General features: G+C 42.0%; 1 protein-coding gene across 11 annotated transcripts in view; it reads left to right on the top strand.

The window, feature by feature from the left end:
* Positions 1–18,579, top strand: part of LPP (LIM domain containing preferred translocation partner in lipoma) — a 742,983-nt gene that overhangs the window by 662,108 nt on the left and 62,296 nt on the right. The window lies entirely within an intron of this gene.

Below are 18,579 nucleotides of genomic sequence, written 5' to 3'. Positions count from 1 at the left end.
TTTGAGGGCCTAATCTTCAAATGCCTTTTGTCTTCTCATACCTCTTTTGTCTCCGGCATAGGAAGGTGTGGCTGTTTCCCTCTCTTCCTAAAGACCTAGAACATGATACAGAACAAGCACAAGTTTTAGGAGCATTGAACTTTGGATTTGAAAGGATCCCTACTCGGCCGGCGCCGTGGCTTAACAGGCTAATCCTCCACCTTGCGGCACCGGCACACCGGGTTCTAGTCCCGGTCGGGGCACCGATCCTGTCCCGGTTGCCCCTCTTCCAGGCCAGCTCTCTGCTGTGGCCAGGGAGTGCAGTGGAGGATGGCCCAAGTTCTTGGGCCCTGCACCCCATGGGAGACCAGGATAAGCGCCTGGCTCCTGCCATCGGAACAGCGCGGTGCGCGGGCCACAGCGCGCCTACTGCGGCGGCCATTGGAGGGTGAACCAACGGCAAAAAGGAAGACCTTTCTCTCTGTCTCCCTCTACTGTCCACTCCGCCTGCCAAAAATTAAAAAAAAAAAAAAGGAAAAAAAAAAAAAAAGAAAGGATCCCTACTAACTAATTAGGTTATCCTGGAAATTACTGGCACAGCTTCCACTTCTGAGAAAGGTATGACAGGTCATGAAATGACAATAAGGACTCTTGGATATAAAGTGGAGAAATACTGGGAAACACAGCATATGAGCTCTTAGATATAAAAATTAGACTGTCTACTCAGAGCTCAGAGGAGTGAGCCTGGTTTTGGAGGCTTGAAGTGTTGAGACAAACTCTGGGAGAAATGAATGAAAAGTGAGAACAGGACTAGCAGATTGATGAGATCACACAAATTGCAGCGATTTGGGTCGCCTAAGTGTGACAAGGCATATGTTTAGGGGATTCTAACAGTCTGCTTGGAAACTGGGCTTAACAAAGGTAGCCCTGTCACAGTGTGGGGAGAGGGGGTGTATGATGAAGTACCACACTCAGTTGTCCACAGAGTGTCCTAGGGTTCCCACTCTTCCACACTGTGCTACCCTACTCATCTGACATAGCCTTGTAAAGACATGTTTCTGTTCTTCCTGCCTTGCCCGTCCTCATGCTTGCATTGTATTTCAGGCTGTGTGAACTGGGCAGAGATGGTCATTGTGCCTCGGACACAGTGGGCATTCGGTAGATGTTTGTTGAACGAAAGCAGCCAGCAAAATCACAGCTTTTCCTTCTGGTGATCCGCTTTATGATACAATTTCCAGGAATGCATTGTGTCTAAAATTGTGGACCATATGTACAGGGAATTCTTTCTTATGTCAGTGTGAAATCCCTCCAAAGTAAATCCCCTTTCAAAAATTTTTGTTGTGTTTATTTGTTCTTTTTTAATACAGCAACTAAACCTTACACTAGGGCAGCTTTTTTGGAAGGGGAATAGTCCTGCACAAAAGCCATTCTTTTCTCTGTAAAGATACTTGGATATTCCTTGATACCATTCCTTCTTTCCAAGAAGCCAGTTTAGAATTCTAGCCAATCTGAGAGAGTGAGAGAGGAACAAGCCAGGATAATAATCAAGGTAATGTGGCAAAGAAGTGTGAAATTTCTCAGCCTTTCTAGAAATGGTGGGTGAAATTAAATGTACTAAAGTCAGTGAAGAACTGTTGCCAGGTAGCCAGGGAGAGGTTGCTGAAGTGTGGCCTTTGTCCTGCAAGGCATCTCTTGTTAATGCTACCTAGGTTATAGGGGTTCAGATGGCTACCGTGTGCTTTATCTCACATTTTCAACAGTAAGTCCATCCGAGCTCCAGTATAAATCTTTGTTTTAAGGAGGGTTCACCCAGGGATATTAAATAAAATGAGATTTGGATGGAAACTTGGCATCCCAGTTTGGAAACATTTTTTTATTGGGTACAGACTTGGGGGTAGGAAAAAAACAGACACAATTTCTATGTTGTAAATGTTAATAAAAAAAAGAACAAGTAAAACAAATTAAAATGTTTTGTTTTTCTGAGGCTTTTTTTTTTTCATTCCCATGACTCCAAAACGCTTTTGGATGTTATGACAATCTATAACTGCTTTAGTATAGAAAGACAAAGAACAAATGAAGTTAAGTAAATTCCAAGGATAAAAGAATTTAGAGAATTGGTGTTTTTTTTTTTTTTTTTTTTTTTTTTTTTTACAGGCAGAGTGGACAGTGAGAGAGAGACAGAGAGAAAGGTCTTCCTTTTGCCGTTGGTTCACCCTCCAATGGCCGCCGCGGTAGCACGCTGCAGCCGGCGCACCACGCTGATCCAATGGCAGGAGCCAGGTACTTCTCCTGGTCTCCCATGGGGTGCAGGGCCCAAGTACTTGGGCCATCCTCCACTGCACTCCCTGGCCACAGCAGAGAGCTGGCCTGGAAGAGGGGCAACCGGGACAGGATCGGTGCCCCGACCGGGACTAGAACCCGGTGTGCCGGCGCCGCAAGGAAGAATTTAGAGAATTGTAATAGTTGGTAAAGATTCTAACGGTTTTTTTAGTGATTTTGTTAGTCCAAAAAGATTAATAAAGGATTCTCAAATGATGCATTCAATTGGCCAGTTCTGTTATTTGTTGGTCATAAACTTTTATATTCTGCCTTGAGTATCTTCTCAATCTCTCTGGCTGCCTTTTGTTGTATTTGTCATTGTTGCCAATTTCTCAAATCATTAGACTTTAAATATACTACACTTAAAAATTAATAACAAAGTCATTAAGTTTAAAGAGAAACTAGAAAGGTTAAATCAGGATTTGACTTGCAGTCATCTATTTGGGTCCCATTTTCACCTGAGAAATGTATGTTTAGGTAGAAGAAAAGCCAGAATAACAATCAGAAGGATGGCATGGTAGTTCTGGCTCTCCTGCAGACTGACTGTGATTTCGAGCTGGTGTTATCCTCTGACAAGTGCCTTCACTTATTTGGGTGATTTAGGGTTTAAAGGAGATGACTTCTAGGAACAGTAAAATGGAGATGCTGATCTAGATGATTGTCATAGATGGCAATCACTAACCACATGCGACTTATTTAAACTTAATCAAATTAAGTAACATTAAGAATTTCAGCTCTTTATTCACATTAGCCACATTTCACACATTAATAGTCATATGTAACTAGTGACTACCATATCGGACAGAAGAGATGTTCCTGCATTTCAGGGAGTTGTGATGGACAGCACTGACCTAGAATGACAGTCACCTCCAGAGGTCTGGGAATTGCTATTTGCATTTGGATGGTATCTCTTTGAGTTGTTCAGTGAGCTGCTGCGAATAATATAATCTTCAAAGAATTCTGGCTCTCATTGAAGCACATGTAAGACTGTGAACCTGGCATGCAAGGAGGTGGTTATTTCGTGTTGAATGGCATGTCAGCTGCATCACCACAGATGTGGAATTAGTAGGCATGCTTATTCTGAATTCCATCAGAATCATTTTAAACACCATATGTCCAGTGTCATCTTTGGCACATTTATTTGGCTGTATCCGAGTTCCAAAGTGAAACCTCGCAGCCTCCTTCATAAATTTAGCCATCAAAGGCCAAGGTGATGATGACGTACTGAGCTTTAGAAGCCTGAGTAGCGTGAGACAGTGTGCTGGGGAGGAAGAGAGAGAGGACATCAGAGAATCATGTTGCTGTAATGGATTGGCAGAAATTCATCTTAAGTGACCAGGAGCAGCTGCACAACAGGCAGAAAACAAACCTTCTGCTTATGGACTGTCACCCATCACATTCTGTCATATGTCACTCCTACCTAAAAACCACGCACCAAAGCCAGTTTTGGATTATGAATATCAGCAGTGATCATTTTTAACAACATTATAGTAAAGTCAAGGGGTGGTGACTACCCCTGCTCCCTTTGTTAGTCTTGTTTTCATTTCTGCATAGCTGTAGAGTTCCTCATGTTTCTCTGTTGTGCACGTACATGTGTGTGGGCCTGGATGTGTACAACATCCTGGTGCTCACGTGACTATAAACATTCATCTTTTTTCTTTATGACCTGCAGATTCACGTGAGTGTGTGTGCACATGTGCATGCACTGGTGCTCACCTGTATGTAAACATCCATTATTTTTGTGCATAGCAACTTCACCTGGTTGTTTTCAACATGGACTGAAGCTGAGTATGTTCAATCACAGTTCTACCACCAACTAGTTGGGTGGTGTTGGCAAACTTACTTGCCTTCTCTGTGCTTTAGTTTTCAAATCTAAAACAAAGAGATTAAAAGTTCCTATTATGGGATTTATGTGAGGATTGAATGAGAATGTATGTGTTATTCAAATATATACATATTCATATATATTCATTTATTCACATATACCAACATTACAAATACGTATGCTTCTAGTATTCCATTTTATTCTGAAAATATATTTCATATGTGTCTCTCCTGCTAGATTATGAACATTTGAAGGCAAAGACCACATTGTGTGTATCTCTGAATCCTCCCTAGTCATCATGTAGAAGATGTTTTCTTGCTGAATTAGAAACAAATAGGAAACCATTTTGCTAAGCTTAATAATGTTAGCTTAACACCAGTTTTTAGAGCCCTTCTCTAATTCTTGTCGTTTTTCTATCACATCTAAACAAGAGCTGCATTCTCTCCATCACCTCTTCTCACCTTCTAATCACTATACTTCCCAACAAACATGCTCGTGGTGGATTCATACATGCATACTTCACTTAGAATAGTTCCTGGCACATTTAACTATCAATCATCTATAATGCTTTGGCCTTTGGTATGCTACACTTAATGGTGGACATTGTAGTTGTTGTTATTAGGTACCCCAAATTCTCAGCAATGGAGGGGAGCTTTTGCATGTCTTTTTCTGTGTACCTGGGGCAAACACACTTGCAAAGGAAATAGCTAAGGTGGTCATGGACCCAAGGCTGACCAGATGAATTTTCTAGATGCTCATGCCCACTGCAGAAGCTAAGAAATGCAAACCTCTCTAGCTTTTCTCTCCCAGAGCCCTGTGACCTGCCAGACTTATTGTGACAGCAAGGTGTCTTTGTTAGAGTCACACTTTAGACACATGTGTCCTGCCTCTGGAGAGTATAAACCCTGGATCAAGTCCCATCCTGGCATTGACTGGATGCTTTCTCTGTGCTCTGGGACCTTCATAACACCTGCTCCTGGGCCACTGTACGATGGTTTTCTTTATCACCAAGTTCAATACCCTTCCTCATCCACACGCATACACACTCTCAAGTTCTGTGCCTCCCTCTTTTGCAAGATACTTAAGATTTAAGGGCCTTGGCAGGGTCTGCTCCCACCTTGACCGAGGCACAGAGATGTCTTGTTCCCATGCTGTTGATGTTGACAGGAGGGCACGTTTCTTCTCCATGTGCTGCTGAACTCTCAAGCAGAATGTGCAAGATGTTTTCTGGTTACCAAGGATACCCGGTGACATAATCATACCTAGCCTTTCTTTCCGCCCACCCCCTCAGCCTCCCTCCTCACCCTCCCCTCCCCTGGGTCTTTATGTGCTGCCGTACATAAAGCACAGCTTGTACTCTATGGAGCCTTTCACTTATTTTGGTTTGGGAGCAGCTGCCAGAGGACTGAGTGGAGAGAACGGTACACTTGCAAACATTTCCAGACTCTCCATGGACAGGTTACCACTTAGAGAGCAGCTCGTGCTTTCTTATATGTTGAAGGTTTTTACCATGTGCAGACTCATCCAATTTATGTTTGATTGGGGTAGGGAGCTAACAAAAACTCTGATATTCTGCAGGTTTGCTTATCGTAGGCGTCCTGCTGTCCTCAGAGTGGATTCCTGCCATGACAGCTTTCAGCAGTAATTATTTCAAGTCTCATCCGGAAGGTTCTCGTACTCTCTATGGCCAGTGTGTGTGGGTGTGTATATGCAAGGTAGACATTTCAACAGGCAGAAGACTGTATACAAAGAGGAATATGGCTTGTGTGCCATGCAGGGTGATGTTATCTGTCGAGCAATATGTAGATACCTTGGATTGGCACTCCAAGGCTTCCATGATCATACATCTGACTCAGTTTCCCCTAACTCTCCCACATTCCCCTCCCATTAGCAAAAGGTTACCCATCACCATGTCTTTACTCACTTATTGCCTCCACTTGGAATTCTCTCCCCTGTGCTGCCAACATGTGTCCTGTTCTTTAAGACCCAATAATTCAAATACCTCTTCCTCTATAAAGGGAAGTTCCTAACTGTGCTAAACTTCCACACTCATCTCTGAGCCCCTCTCCATCATTTACTCACTTTGTAACTTGTGGTGTATTTAGTTAAATGTGTCTTCTCTACCTCTAGATATTAAACTCCATGATGACAGTAGGGTCCTGTCTCATTTCCTCTGTCTCCCCCCCCCCCCCCACTGATCAGACTAAGAGCAGTTCTTCACATACTGTACCTGTTCAAAGAATGTTGAGTGAATAGGTGAATGAATAAGTTGCAGAAACCATATGTTTGAATCTAGCGTAAGCAATCCTCTTAACTGCAGCTAGTGGAAAGAGACTGATTGTAGACAGTTGAAGAATTTTAGTATTAATGGAATGGAGTCAGAATTGCCATAAACTGTGGCTGGCACTGTGACATAGGTTAAGCCTCTGCCTGCAGTGCCAGCATCCCATATGGGCACCAATTCGTGTCCTGGCTGCTCCTCTTCGAATCCAGCTATCTGCTAATGGCCTAGGAAAGCAGTGGAGGATGGCCCAAGTTCTTGGACTCCTGCACCCATGTGGGAGACCCAGAAGAGGCTCCTGGCTCCTGATCAGCCCTACTCCTGCTGTTGTAGCCATTTGGAATGTGAACCAGTGGATACAAGACCTCTCTCTGTAGCTCTGCCTCTCAAATAAACAATTTTTTTTAATAATTGCCATAAACTTCAAAATAATCTAGTCATTACCACCCCGCCCAGATCATCTTCATTTACAAATGACAAAACTAAGATTTAGATGTGTCGTAGTGTCCACAGTAAATGAATAATAGAGCTAAGTGTATACCTCAGATATGGCATCCAGCTCAGCATGTTCTTTTGAAATAAAGGTAAATAGTACTGAGATACACATGCTATTTCCCAGATACATTTCTGGAAGACAGTTTTCCTCCACATACCACATGAACCTCATGCATTTATTTTTTCTGCTAATATAAATAATACAGACAGAATAACAGCAACCTTGAGGGGAACATGACTATTTCATATGGCGACTCTGCACAACCTAATCAGAAATCTGGTTAAGAGAATAAGCCATACTCAATTTTGTACAGAAGTTCAGATTGGCAAGACATTGGCAGCAGGAAAGGAAGTGGGAGTTGGAGCTGGCCAGCATTCCCACAACAAGGGGAGGAGCAGCGAGAAGGAAGCTTTGGGAATCCTGCACCCCAGCAGCAGTAGGAGGAGAGGAGAGCAGGAGCCAAATGGTAGGGTGGGGAAAGATTCCTTTCCCCAGCTATGTAACAGAGAATTACGTGAGTGAATTCAGAGCTTTCAGTGTGTTCTGAGCAGAGTGCTGCCTGGAATGTGGACTGTAAATCTCTCATCTTCCTCCTCACTGACCTGCAAACAACCCCTATTCCTACCATCTGCTTCCCGGCCACCTGCTTTTCAGTCTTTCTTTATCTACATAACTTTTTCCATCCTCCTACCTCCCTTTGTGTCTACTTTTTCATGGTACCTCTCATCCATTCTTTTAAATATTTCCGTCTGATTCCACTTTTCCCTAATGAGGAGGGCCCAGAAAAAGATAAAGTAATTTCTTCACATTTGTTCATTTGCCGGTGTTGCTGAGCGTGTATTATGTTCCCAGCACCATTCCAGTTGCTGAGGATACTGCAGGGGACAAAGCAAGCACATAGTCCTGTCCTTGTGGAAATTACATTCCAGCGGGGAGACAACTAAACAAAATGATTGATAAGTTATGTAGAATACCAGAAAGTTCCAAGTGCTGGATGAGAAATAAGCTTGGAAGGAAAAGGGAGATAGGGGCTAAGGTCCTCAGGTCCAGAATCAGACAGCCTGGGCTGGAATTAGAACCCTAGCTCCATCCTTCCAACTCATGTGACCTGAGAGGGTTCACAGACCTTTGCTTCCTCATCATTATATTTACTTGAGTTTTTGTCAGGATTAAATGAGTTGATACATGGAACACGCTCAACATAAGACTTGTCCTCTATAAACTGTTAAATGTTGATTCACTATTATGTGATATCATATTGATTTATATATTATGAATATAATGTTATTCTTGTATATTATGAATATAGTGTCACTACCCAAGTTTTTGCCTTTAGTGTTCCATTTTTTTCTCAAAGTATATTTCATATGTGTCTCTCCTGCTAGACTGCAAACTTTTGAAGGCAAGGACCACATTGTGTGTATCTCTGAAACCTTCCTAGTGTCCATCATGTAGAAGAAATATTTTCTTGCTGAATTACAAATAGGAAACCATTTTCTTAAGCTTAATAATGTTGGCTTAACACCAGTTTTTAGAGCCCTTCTCTAATTCTTACCATTTTTCTATCACAATCTAAACAAGAGCTACATTCTCTCCATTACCTCTTCTCACCTTCTAATCACCATACCTTCCAACCTTTACAGAATGCCAAACTCATGACCCTATCCTGACTCACTCACCCCTCTGCCTTTTCGTAGATCATTTCACGATAGATACAGTGAGCTCCTGTAGCCTCATTCTACTTTCACACCTGTTTAACCGTTTCTGTCCAGTGGGAGTCATCCAGTCCCCTACCAAAACCTCGATGTGTGCCATCGAGACTAGTGATAGACACTTCTACAACCGTTGAACACCTAGCTGAAAAACCTAACGAGGTTTTCTAGTTGAAAACCTACTCTCTTACCTTTACTCATTTGATCATTAGAACCACTGTGTGGGATACAAACTTCAGATATTACCAGCCGTGTATTCCTAGTAAAGATAGAGAGGCTCAGAGGAGAAAAGAGACATCCAAATATCCATGGCTAAAAGTGGAAGAGTAGACACCCTGAACTGCTATTATCTGAAAAGTACGCTGATGTTGAGAAGCTTGTGCTTGGCAGTCAAATGACCTGAATTTTTACCCCAACTGTGCTAGTTACTAACCATGTGACCCAGGAAAATGCCTTAAAGCATCAATTTTCACTTCTGTAAAGTAAGGTGACTCTTGCCTCCATGACTCACTGGAATAGTCTAAAAATTAAAAGATGAGGTAGGAAATCTCAGAAAGTATCAATCATCATATGTGAATATATGAATAAAGTCTGTGAGCATGTCATGCTGCTGGCTTCCCTGTGTGAAAATGGAGAAAAATGGATAAATAAATGTGTCAGGTGACTTCCACACACACCACAAAGACAAACGTCCTGGCATGAGTACAGAGTTACACTGTTTATAACGAATACAGAATCGAGGAGCTTATTTTTAATGATTTAAGTTTATACTTCAAAAAACCAGAGTGTGAACAACCACTGGTATTGAAATACTATTTTTTTAAAATTGCCTCCCTCCTTACAAACAAGCTCATTGTGATACAGAGAGGAAGTAAATGTGTTTGGCTAAATTACAATACACTGAGAAAAACCTGTCTTTATATGTACCTTTAAAATCCAGTGATGCCAAAAGTTGACATATGTCGACTTACCTTGCATAGTAAGCACTCAACATTATGGACCAAATCCATTGCATACCCCAGGAATCTATTCAAATTCCATAGTCATGGATTATTGTTGAATTGACTGTTCTTCACAAATTGTCCTTTGGGAATTGGAATTTTAATTGAAATTGTATGAACATTTTTATAAAATCTCATAGAGTGTTCTATATTTTGTCATGGATATTCAGAAGACTTAATGGGAAATTAATTGAATATTTGCAACAAAGATCTTTGTTGTAGATTACAAAAGCAATATGTGGGTAGATTTCTCTGTCGTCATTCTGTTATGCTAGTCAGGTTGTGCAGGTGTCTACCAGAAGAAAATACAAAGCAAGAGGTCCATATTTTAATGGACCCAGGTCCAAATCCTCAGAGTTGGCAAGTGTGGAGGGAGGGAGATGAGCATCTCTACTCAGATGGCAACAGTACTATGGCTGTGAGACCAGCAATACGCGAAGACGAAGTGAACAATAGTGACTCCTAGACATTTATCTAGACGGCAAAATCAAGCAGTATGGCTCAGAGGGTTTAGTCCTAGCCAACAGGAGGAGAGAGTTTCCTAGAAGGACTTCTCCCAATTGCTGCTAGAGATACTCGACCCGTTCGGTGTTAGCAGACAGGTCTCAGCCCAGTCCCACCTACCTGCATTAAACTGGCATTTGGGGTTTCTAACTAGGTACCTGCCCTCTATCATCTTAAAAGGATAAACTTTCCAAGCAAGGAGCCTGGAGGACGAGGAGAGGGCCCTGGATCTGGTGCTCCATCTCAGTGTTAGAAATACATTGAACTGACTTGGGTGGGGCCCTAGATCATGGAGATCATTTGGTGCTCACGGTGTTTTCTCCAACTTAATTTTGGAGCTGATATTTGAATGTGGCCTGCCCAAGTTCACACAGGGCCTTCATGAGAGAACCAGAGGAAGACTCAAGTCTTTGGACTCTCAGTTCATCTGCCTGCATGATAAATTAGCAGCACCTCCCCTATCATAGGATGTATCAAGCCACGTGAACCTTACCATGCATCACAAAGATGACTGTTGCAGATCACATGGGTCAAGCACCCCACTTTCTGGAAATGCATGGCTATCTCCTCCCTCAGATGAAGATGTGCCGAACATGTGTTTCCTAGATTTTGATGAGGCTTTAGTGAGCAGAAGAATGTAGTAGTCATTCTGCGAGTTTGGAAGGGCACATTGAAAAGAACTTAATATTTTCCACATATACCATTGTGAACAGGCTCCAGGGCAGCCTCAGGGAACCACACATCCTGTTGCTTACACAGTTGAGTAAGCCTCTCTCCTTGAGGACCAGGCGACCTGAAACTCATTTCTAATGAAAAGAAGCAAGGATATTGGAATGTAACGTTGCATGATTGCATCACATGACCTAAGAGTCCATCTCCGAGACTGTCCTTAAGGGCTTGAGGAAGTGAGTGACCATGTGGGAGAAGCCCATGAGACTGTGAGTGACGTGGAGGACGTAAGGATGACCTCCAGCCGACAGACCACAGAAAGCCAGGGCCTCGAGTCCCATACTCACCAGGCAGTGGATTCTGCCAACAATCTGAGTCAGCGTCAAAACAGATTCTTTCCCAGTCCACCCTGCAGGTAAGAGTACATCTCAGCCAACACCTTGGCTGTAGCCTGTGGGACTCTAAACAAAGGACCCACCTAAGCCACGCGCAGAGCCTTAGAATCTGTGATGTAATGAATGTGTGTTTGTTTAAGCCACTAAGATTACTAGGTAGCAACTAAAAAGCTAGTACAGTTCTTTTTATCATTTTCTATAATGCCATTGAGAAAATCTTCTCAGCAAACAACAAAAAAAAGTCCCTTTCCCATCTTTGCAAGTAGATGCTATGGTTCTGCTTAACCGTCTTCATTGGTTAATGGGTGTGCATGTTGTAAGTTCAGCCCTTCTCAGGGTAATGCACTCCTGTCTCAGAGTAACGCACTCCTGGCTTGTACCATGGATTCCAAAGTGGACTGGGAAGGGACTTCTGGTTCTGTTGGCCCCAGACTGTCTCAGAAGGTTTTCTATCAGCCTCTGTGTTGAAAGGAGGGCTGGGAGAGAGTGCATGTGATACTAGCCACTCCCAGTTTTACCAGTTGGCCGCATCGTAAACTTGTATTTAGTTAAAGAAGTTACTGGGCCCTGCTCTGTGTACTTTCCTCACACAGTTGTTGCCATCACGTGAGATAGCGTCCATGAACATGTCTGTTGGCTGTAAATCAGCAAATGATTGCAAGTAATGGTCATGATTAAAGTAATAGTCATTTGTCGGTAAATGTTTGTCAAAGCTGGTCCACACTGCTGGAGACAGGCTCTCCAGGGAAGCTGCCGATGTGAAGATTAGGAGGAGACTGGCCCCAGTTTAGAATTGCATCACTGCTTCTGTATTCCCAGCAGTACATTTCAGGTCTTGCTTCAGGAATTTGTTTTTTGTTTGGTTTGGTAGGAACAAGAAGCCCCTGGAGCCAGTTATGTTGTCATCAAACTTAGTTGGTAATTAGGCTGCAAAGCAAACCTGTGGCAAGGAGACAGCATGAAAACTTGAATTCCATTCTGCAGGTGGAGGTGTGGATCCTAGAGGCGATGTATACAGCTTGGCTATTTTTACGCTTCTGCATGCAACAAGGTTCCAGAGATTCTGAGTAAAGCAATTAGCGTCCCTCTGTCTCCAGGCAGAACTGGTTTGAACGTGTTTCACTGTTCTTGAAGGGCTGTTGCAGCCTTGGCAGTTTATCTGATGAAAGATTTCACTTAGCAAAGTGCCTTCACTTACAAATCCAGCCACTTTGCACCCCCAGTCTGCCCCAAATTTGTTTATTTTCCATAGAGTCCTTCCTGCAACTATGAACCACAAAGAAATAAATTAAACCCCAAGAGCCCAAGGAATTATGAGTGTGTTTCATCCATCTATTCAAAGATGTCCCAGCTAGCATTGTTAATTCTTTCAGCATAGATGGTTTACATGTTCTAATTCTCCTCATTTGGAAGAAAGAAATGTGTTTTGTATGTATATTTTTCAACCTTCATTTCATGAATCTGTTTGTATTACACGATTTATATTCCTAATAACAGTTCACCCATTTCACTGTGGATTTATTTTGCCTCCTTCAAGAAGAACAAGACCAAGATCCCATTATTAAAAACCAAAGTCCAGGGCCAGCGCCGTGGCTCACTTGGTTGATCCTTTGCCTGTGGTGCCAGCATCCCATATGGGCACCTGGTTCTGGTCCTGGTTGCTCCTCTTCCAGTCCAGCTCTCTGCTGTGGCCCAGGAGGGCAGTGGAGGATGGCCCAAGTCTTTATTAAAACAAACAAACAAACAAAAAACAAAAACAAAGTCCTCTTGGAGCCCTTCCTTTAAAAATTTAGATGGGCATTGTTCACAGTCAGCCAGCCCTCTCTGTATACGTTGGTATTTGCTTCCACAGAAATGTTTCCTACCGACAGTCTGAATTTTTGCATACTCCTGTGCACATCCAGTGCTCTCATCAGCATGAAAATGCATGTGGTTGTGAAATCCATTGGCAGGAACACATAGAACTGTGCTATCACCACTGCATTTTGTATCTTCACCCAATCTAGTTTTGTCCATGATTTCAGAATATTTTTGTGTTTTTTTTTTTTTTTTCCTGGCAGAGGAGGGAGTTTTGTTTGTTTGGTTTTTGTTTTACAATCTAGAGCTGGAGTCTAGTGCTAATTCAAGTACACGAGTGTGAACTATTTAATCCTAGTCCCTCGGGGTTTTCCTGACTCTCTCAGTAGTTCAAGTTGTGCTAACGACCTTCCCCACCAAGGCAGTTACATGCTTTCTCATCTTTGATCCAAAAAGACTTTTCACCAATTAAACGTTACACACCTCTGAAAACTTTATCTTTGCAGTTCCGCAGTTTCTGTCACTGGATGTGAGCTCTTACAGAGAACCTGTCTGTCTTGTCCTTTATAAGCTCACAGCCTAGCATCAGACCTTGCAGAAATCCAATGTTCTATAACTGTTAACTTCCTAAATGAATGAATATTTAGAGTTCATTTTCCCATGTATCAGATCATATCATCCAAGATCTTGCAATAGCTTCTAGAGCATCAAAACTTGGATAGTCAATGAAAAGTCCATGTTGGCAGCTTCTGAATTAAGGATTATGTACCATAGTTCAGAGATAATGATTACCGTTCATAGAGTAACACAGAATTCTTTTCAATATTCCATTTCATAGAGGAGGCAACTGAGCCCTTCAAGAGGAGCTAACTGGGAAGAGTTCATATCCTACCTATTTCTGTATGTTTTCTTTACCCCTTGTTCTCACTTGGTCATAGACACATCTACCAATTATATGTATCCTTACAATAAGGAAAATTTAATCCAGAGTTAGATGAAATAGTTATTTCCCAGGGCCCTCACACCATTGGAGATAAGCAATATGAGGCAAGGGAGAAGTGGGGCAAGAAGCAGTGACCAGCAGCAGTGGCAACAAGAATGAACTTCCTTAAAGTGAGGGTAGTCTCCACTTTGATTTCAGTGGCGATACATGTAGGCAGGGACTGTTGCCGTGCTTACCTGGCAGTGGAGGTACCAGTTCTTGAATCAAGAACAAGCCATCCACCTGTCTTCATAGGCAAAATGGTTGAAGGGAAATCATTACAATTGTCTCACCTGTGCATTGTTTTCCTGTATATGTCTGAATTTTTGATGAGGAGGCAAGGGATTATTATATATCTTATGAATACCTGTCTGACAGGATTTAGAACAGATACTTTTGGGCAATTTTGCCTTTTATTATAGGTAACTTGTATATAGTGTTTCTGTCCAGTATTGTAGGTTCATGTTATGTTTTGCAAAACTCCATGAAATGTTTATTTTAATTTTATCTAAAGAAGTATAGAAAAAATATCTATTGCCAGCCTCTTTGTGTGAGCTTTGGCTTCCCAACATTTTGAGCCTGAAACTCTTAGATGTTGTCTCTAAGCATAAAATAAAAGATTTTCTTTAGTCTGTAGGCTTGGGAGAAGGGTAAACATGAAACATCCTGTGTTTTCATATTTCTATGGTAATAACTGACGCCAGTCTTAAGGCTGTCATATTTGGCCTGTCCTCACATAATAAGCACTGGTGTGCACTGACTTTTCTGTTTTGTCATTGTTCCAATGCTATATGAGTTCCCTCTTATTGTTTCTGAGTGAGCAACTTGACAAGGGAGGCATCTGTGGTCCGATTATTTTCTCTAACCCTGCAGGGTTTAAAATTAATGCTTGGTAGACAAAAGAGGCTTAATGCATGAATGCATGCATGGGTGAATTTTCCAGTTTAATTCCATGATCTGCTTAATTCTATTAGATGTACCACCTAGGTTTTCGTATGACATTTAATTGGTACATATTTCTCATTACATCTTAATACTCCATAAATATTTGTATCACTTTCAGAACTCAAATGAATAGAAATTAAAATATTTCCAATTACAGAGTTAATATTTTCAATATCTCCCTACAAATGGCATTGGACTCATGAGACTTAATTCCTGGGTTTCATGGCCATGCTTGGATGCCTAACTTTGTGTTCCTGTGGCCCATTCTAAACTAGCATTGCTTCCTGGCTTACTAGAGGTCAAATCTAAACCCTTATCATTTATAGATGAGAAAACTAACATATTTACCTTATTTATCATTAGTGAAAAATTAGGGATATGAACAAGATACTGTATGTGCATTCATAGTTTCTGTTTTTCCATAAGAATGTGGTATTATTCTGCTTCCTGACCATGCCCAGACTGACTGGATCTAGGGATAGACAGGAGCTGAGAAGCGCTCTGGTGTGCCTGCCTCATTTCCGGTACTGCTGTTCTTACTGACAGGCCAGACCTCTTGTCCCTTGTGCTCTCAGATAAATTGGGATTGCTTTTGATCAGGGAAAGGAAACTAGTCACCCTCATAACCACTTGAAAAACCCTGTCTATTCGACTGATGTTGTTTATATCTTTGGATTTAAATCTTGGAATTGCCCCTATTTCCAGTCTGATGCCCAGTGACTACATATGAAATCATTTGCCTTTTCTCAGCCTGCAGGCCTGCTTTGCAAATTCTTTTTCACCTTTGTGGTCTTTCTAAATAATGCCATCACTTTGAGAAAAAGAAACTTAACAAAGATGAGTTGGGAAAATATAAAGAGCTTATTGCTTGACTCAAGAAAGGGAGAAGAATGGTCATGAAATGAGGAGATCCCTTGCCTTGGTTTTATACATCTGGGTCTGAATCCTGGCAGTGCATCCGTCTAGTGGTAGGCAATTCAAAAGCCCTAGAAGCCTTGCCTCCCAAAATCTATCTACCATGGGAAAGTGTAGAAAAGTTTTGGGCCAGAGATTACTCTCTACAAACTCAATGTATGCAGATATACATTATTAGAAATGCTATTCCAGATGATTCCTGTTCCAAGACTTGTGTGCTTAGGTAGTTTCCAATAGATAACCATCTCAAGTGGTGGCTAGTATTTGCTTAGCATTTTATGGTTCACAAAGAATGATCACAGTATTATTGCTAATATTATTAAATGATCTGTTATTACAGTAAATGTTCTATTTTTCACTTGTTCCATTTGTATTGCTAATTCTCAGAGGTATTGTGGTCTATGTTTTACAGATGGGGAGAGATTCTAGGCAGATAAAGGACTCTGTGACACAAGTTAGCACTAAATAATGAAGGGACTGCTATGCACATTTTGAAACCACTTAACCTATGTTCTCTCCCCTAAAGCTATGATGATCTGAATTATTTGCCATAATCAGAGTCATTTTAAAAGGCTTCACTTATCCAGCCTTTCATCCCACACTGTGTCCTCTGTCTCTCAGAATGCTCTAGAAAGAACTTTACTCTCTGAAAAATCTACAGCTGTAGGAGAGATGCAGTTCCGTGCTATACTGTAACTTGCATTCTCCATTTGAAAATATGAAAATTCTTGTAAGACTTTGGAAGTTGAAGCCAGGGGATAGGACTCAACATTTGCACACTTTCGTCTTCTTACAACTTGAATGAGATTCACCAAAGAGAATTTCTTCTTGCACCTAAAATTCTCTAGGAAAGACAGAGCCTGGCTACACTGACAAGTTAGAGAAAGGCATCTGGTCTCGCAAAGCTGCTTTCAACTCTGAAGCTGGCTGACAGTCTGGTGTATAAACAGGGAAACATTTTTACTGGTACTTTAATAGAGTCTTATCTACAAATCTAAATTCTCACTGCGAGCGTCAGTTGTTACTGTAGGTTGGATTTCAAGGCCTCCAGCTTCCTAGAGCTGTCAACAAGGATAACTGATGTTTATTCTATGGTTCAAGCCCCCCAAGGCTCCAGCAAACATTTTGCACATCAATTCTAGGACTAGCAGATGTGGTAATCATCACAAGACTGAGCTAACACATCTGCTAAACGGGTTATTCATTTATTTGAATAAATAGCAAGGCAGTGAGGACCAGGAGGGTGTGGACCTTAGGACTGAGTCAGGCCCGAGTACAAAATCTAGCTTCATTACTTAACTGTTACTCAGCCCAGCAAGGCAACTTACTTAGCTTTCTGAACTTTAGCATTATAAATAGCTGCTTGACAAAGACAAAAAAAAAATGTGTCTGGAGTAGGCATCTGGTACAGTGGTAAGGCTTGCACTTGGGATGCCCACATCTCATTTAGAATTCCCAGGTTCAAGTCCCAGCTCCTCTCTCTGTTCCAGTTTACCACGAATGTTCACTGTGGGAAGGAGCAGGTGATGGCTCAAGTACTTGGGTCCCTGCACCTACATGAAAGACCCAAATTAAGTTCCTGGCTCCTGGCTTTAGCTTGGTTCAGCCCTGGCAGTTGCTAGCATTTGGGGAGTAAGCCAGCATACACAAGGGGTGTCTCTCCCTCTCTCTCCTTTCACAGAAATAAAAATTTTTAAATGTGTCTCATCCAGTTACTTTGGGGTACCTGATATTATTCCATTCTCACTTCCTAGAATACTCAGACACAAAATGCAACACCTGTAGAAGGCAGGATTTTCCAGCCCCATTTTCCTATTCCCTTTTACTCTAAAAGCTCTAAGATTTCCTTCCTCATTTTGGCTGCTCTGGGTGGGGGCAGGGAATATGTTTCACTCTTTGTTGTACTCCTTTTGTATTTAGTGACCTACGTCTGTGAATTCTAGAGGTAGCCAGGTCACTGGCAGCTGCTTTGGCTCGATACAAGCCCATGTTCCTCTTGGACCTGGAGGACCAGGTATTGAAAGGCCTTGTGGTATTAACAAGGCTAGAAGAGGCTGCCGGCCATGCCTTGTAACAAGGGAGCTTGTACATTTGTAGAGGGCTGGAATCTAGCTTCTGTCATCTCATTTATTCTTTTTTTATTCATGTACAGTAAATTTTAAAATAATCACAATTATTGAAACTATGGTAGTATAGTCATTCTTAACAATTTTTTAACAAAGATATAAAATTTGACAAAACCACATTTGCAGCAGTACTGCTACACACGGGCATTTAGTTCTCTCCACCTCACTAAGGGATGCATGAGGAAACTACCAGTGAAGGGACTTGCTCATGTTATGATCCTAGCCAGGGCTAGGATCCTAACCTATTCCAAAATCCAGCCGCATTCTTGTTTCTGGCTTCCTCCAGAGCAAGCTCAGGCTCGGTGTGCACTAAAGGTGGAGTGTGCTGATGTGGCAACCATCCAGACCACTTGGGAAAATGGCACTCTGTTTGGAACTCGCTTTTCTCACTCACAGGTCCTAGCACCGTCTGGTTCGTCATCCTGTCCCTGACAGTGGCCTGGGGCTGTGACTATACTGTCGGCCCTTCATTAAGACTAGTCTATTCATAACAAGTGTTCATGAGCCACAGGTGAAGTCTTTCTCAACCACATGGAAGACACATGAGAAAAACATTCCTTATCATTTGTACCTTTCCTCCCATAGTATTCTTGGATGTCTGGGTGTCAATAGATTTGTGGCATCTCTCAAGGC

The sequence above is a fragment of the Lepus europaeus genome, chromosome 2, assembly GCF_033115175.1.
Source record: "Lepus europaeus isolate LE1 chromosome 2, mLepTim1.pri, whole genome shotgun sequence".
Taxonomy (NCBI): domain Eukaryota; kingdom Metazoa; phylum Chordata; class Mammalia; order Lagomorpha; family Leporidae; genus Lepus; species Lepus europaeus.
The sequence above is the reverse complement of the archived record's forward strand: the minus strand, read 5'-3'. Positions and strand labels throughout refer to the sequence as shown.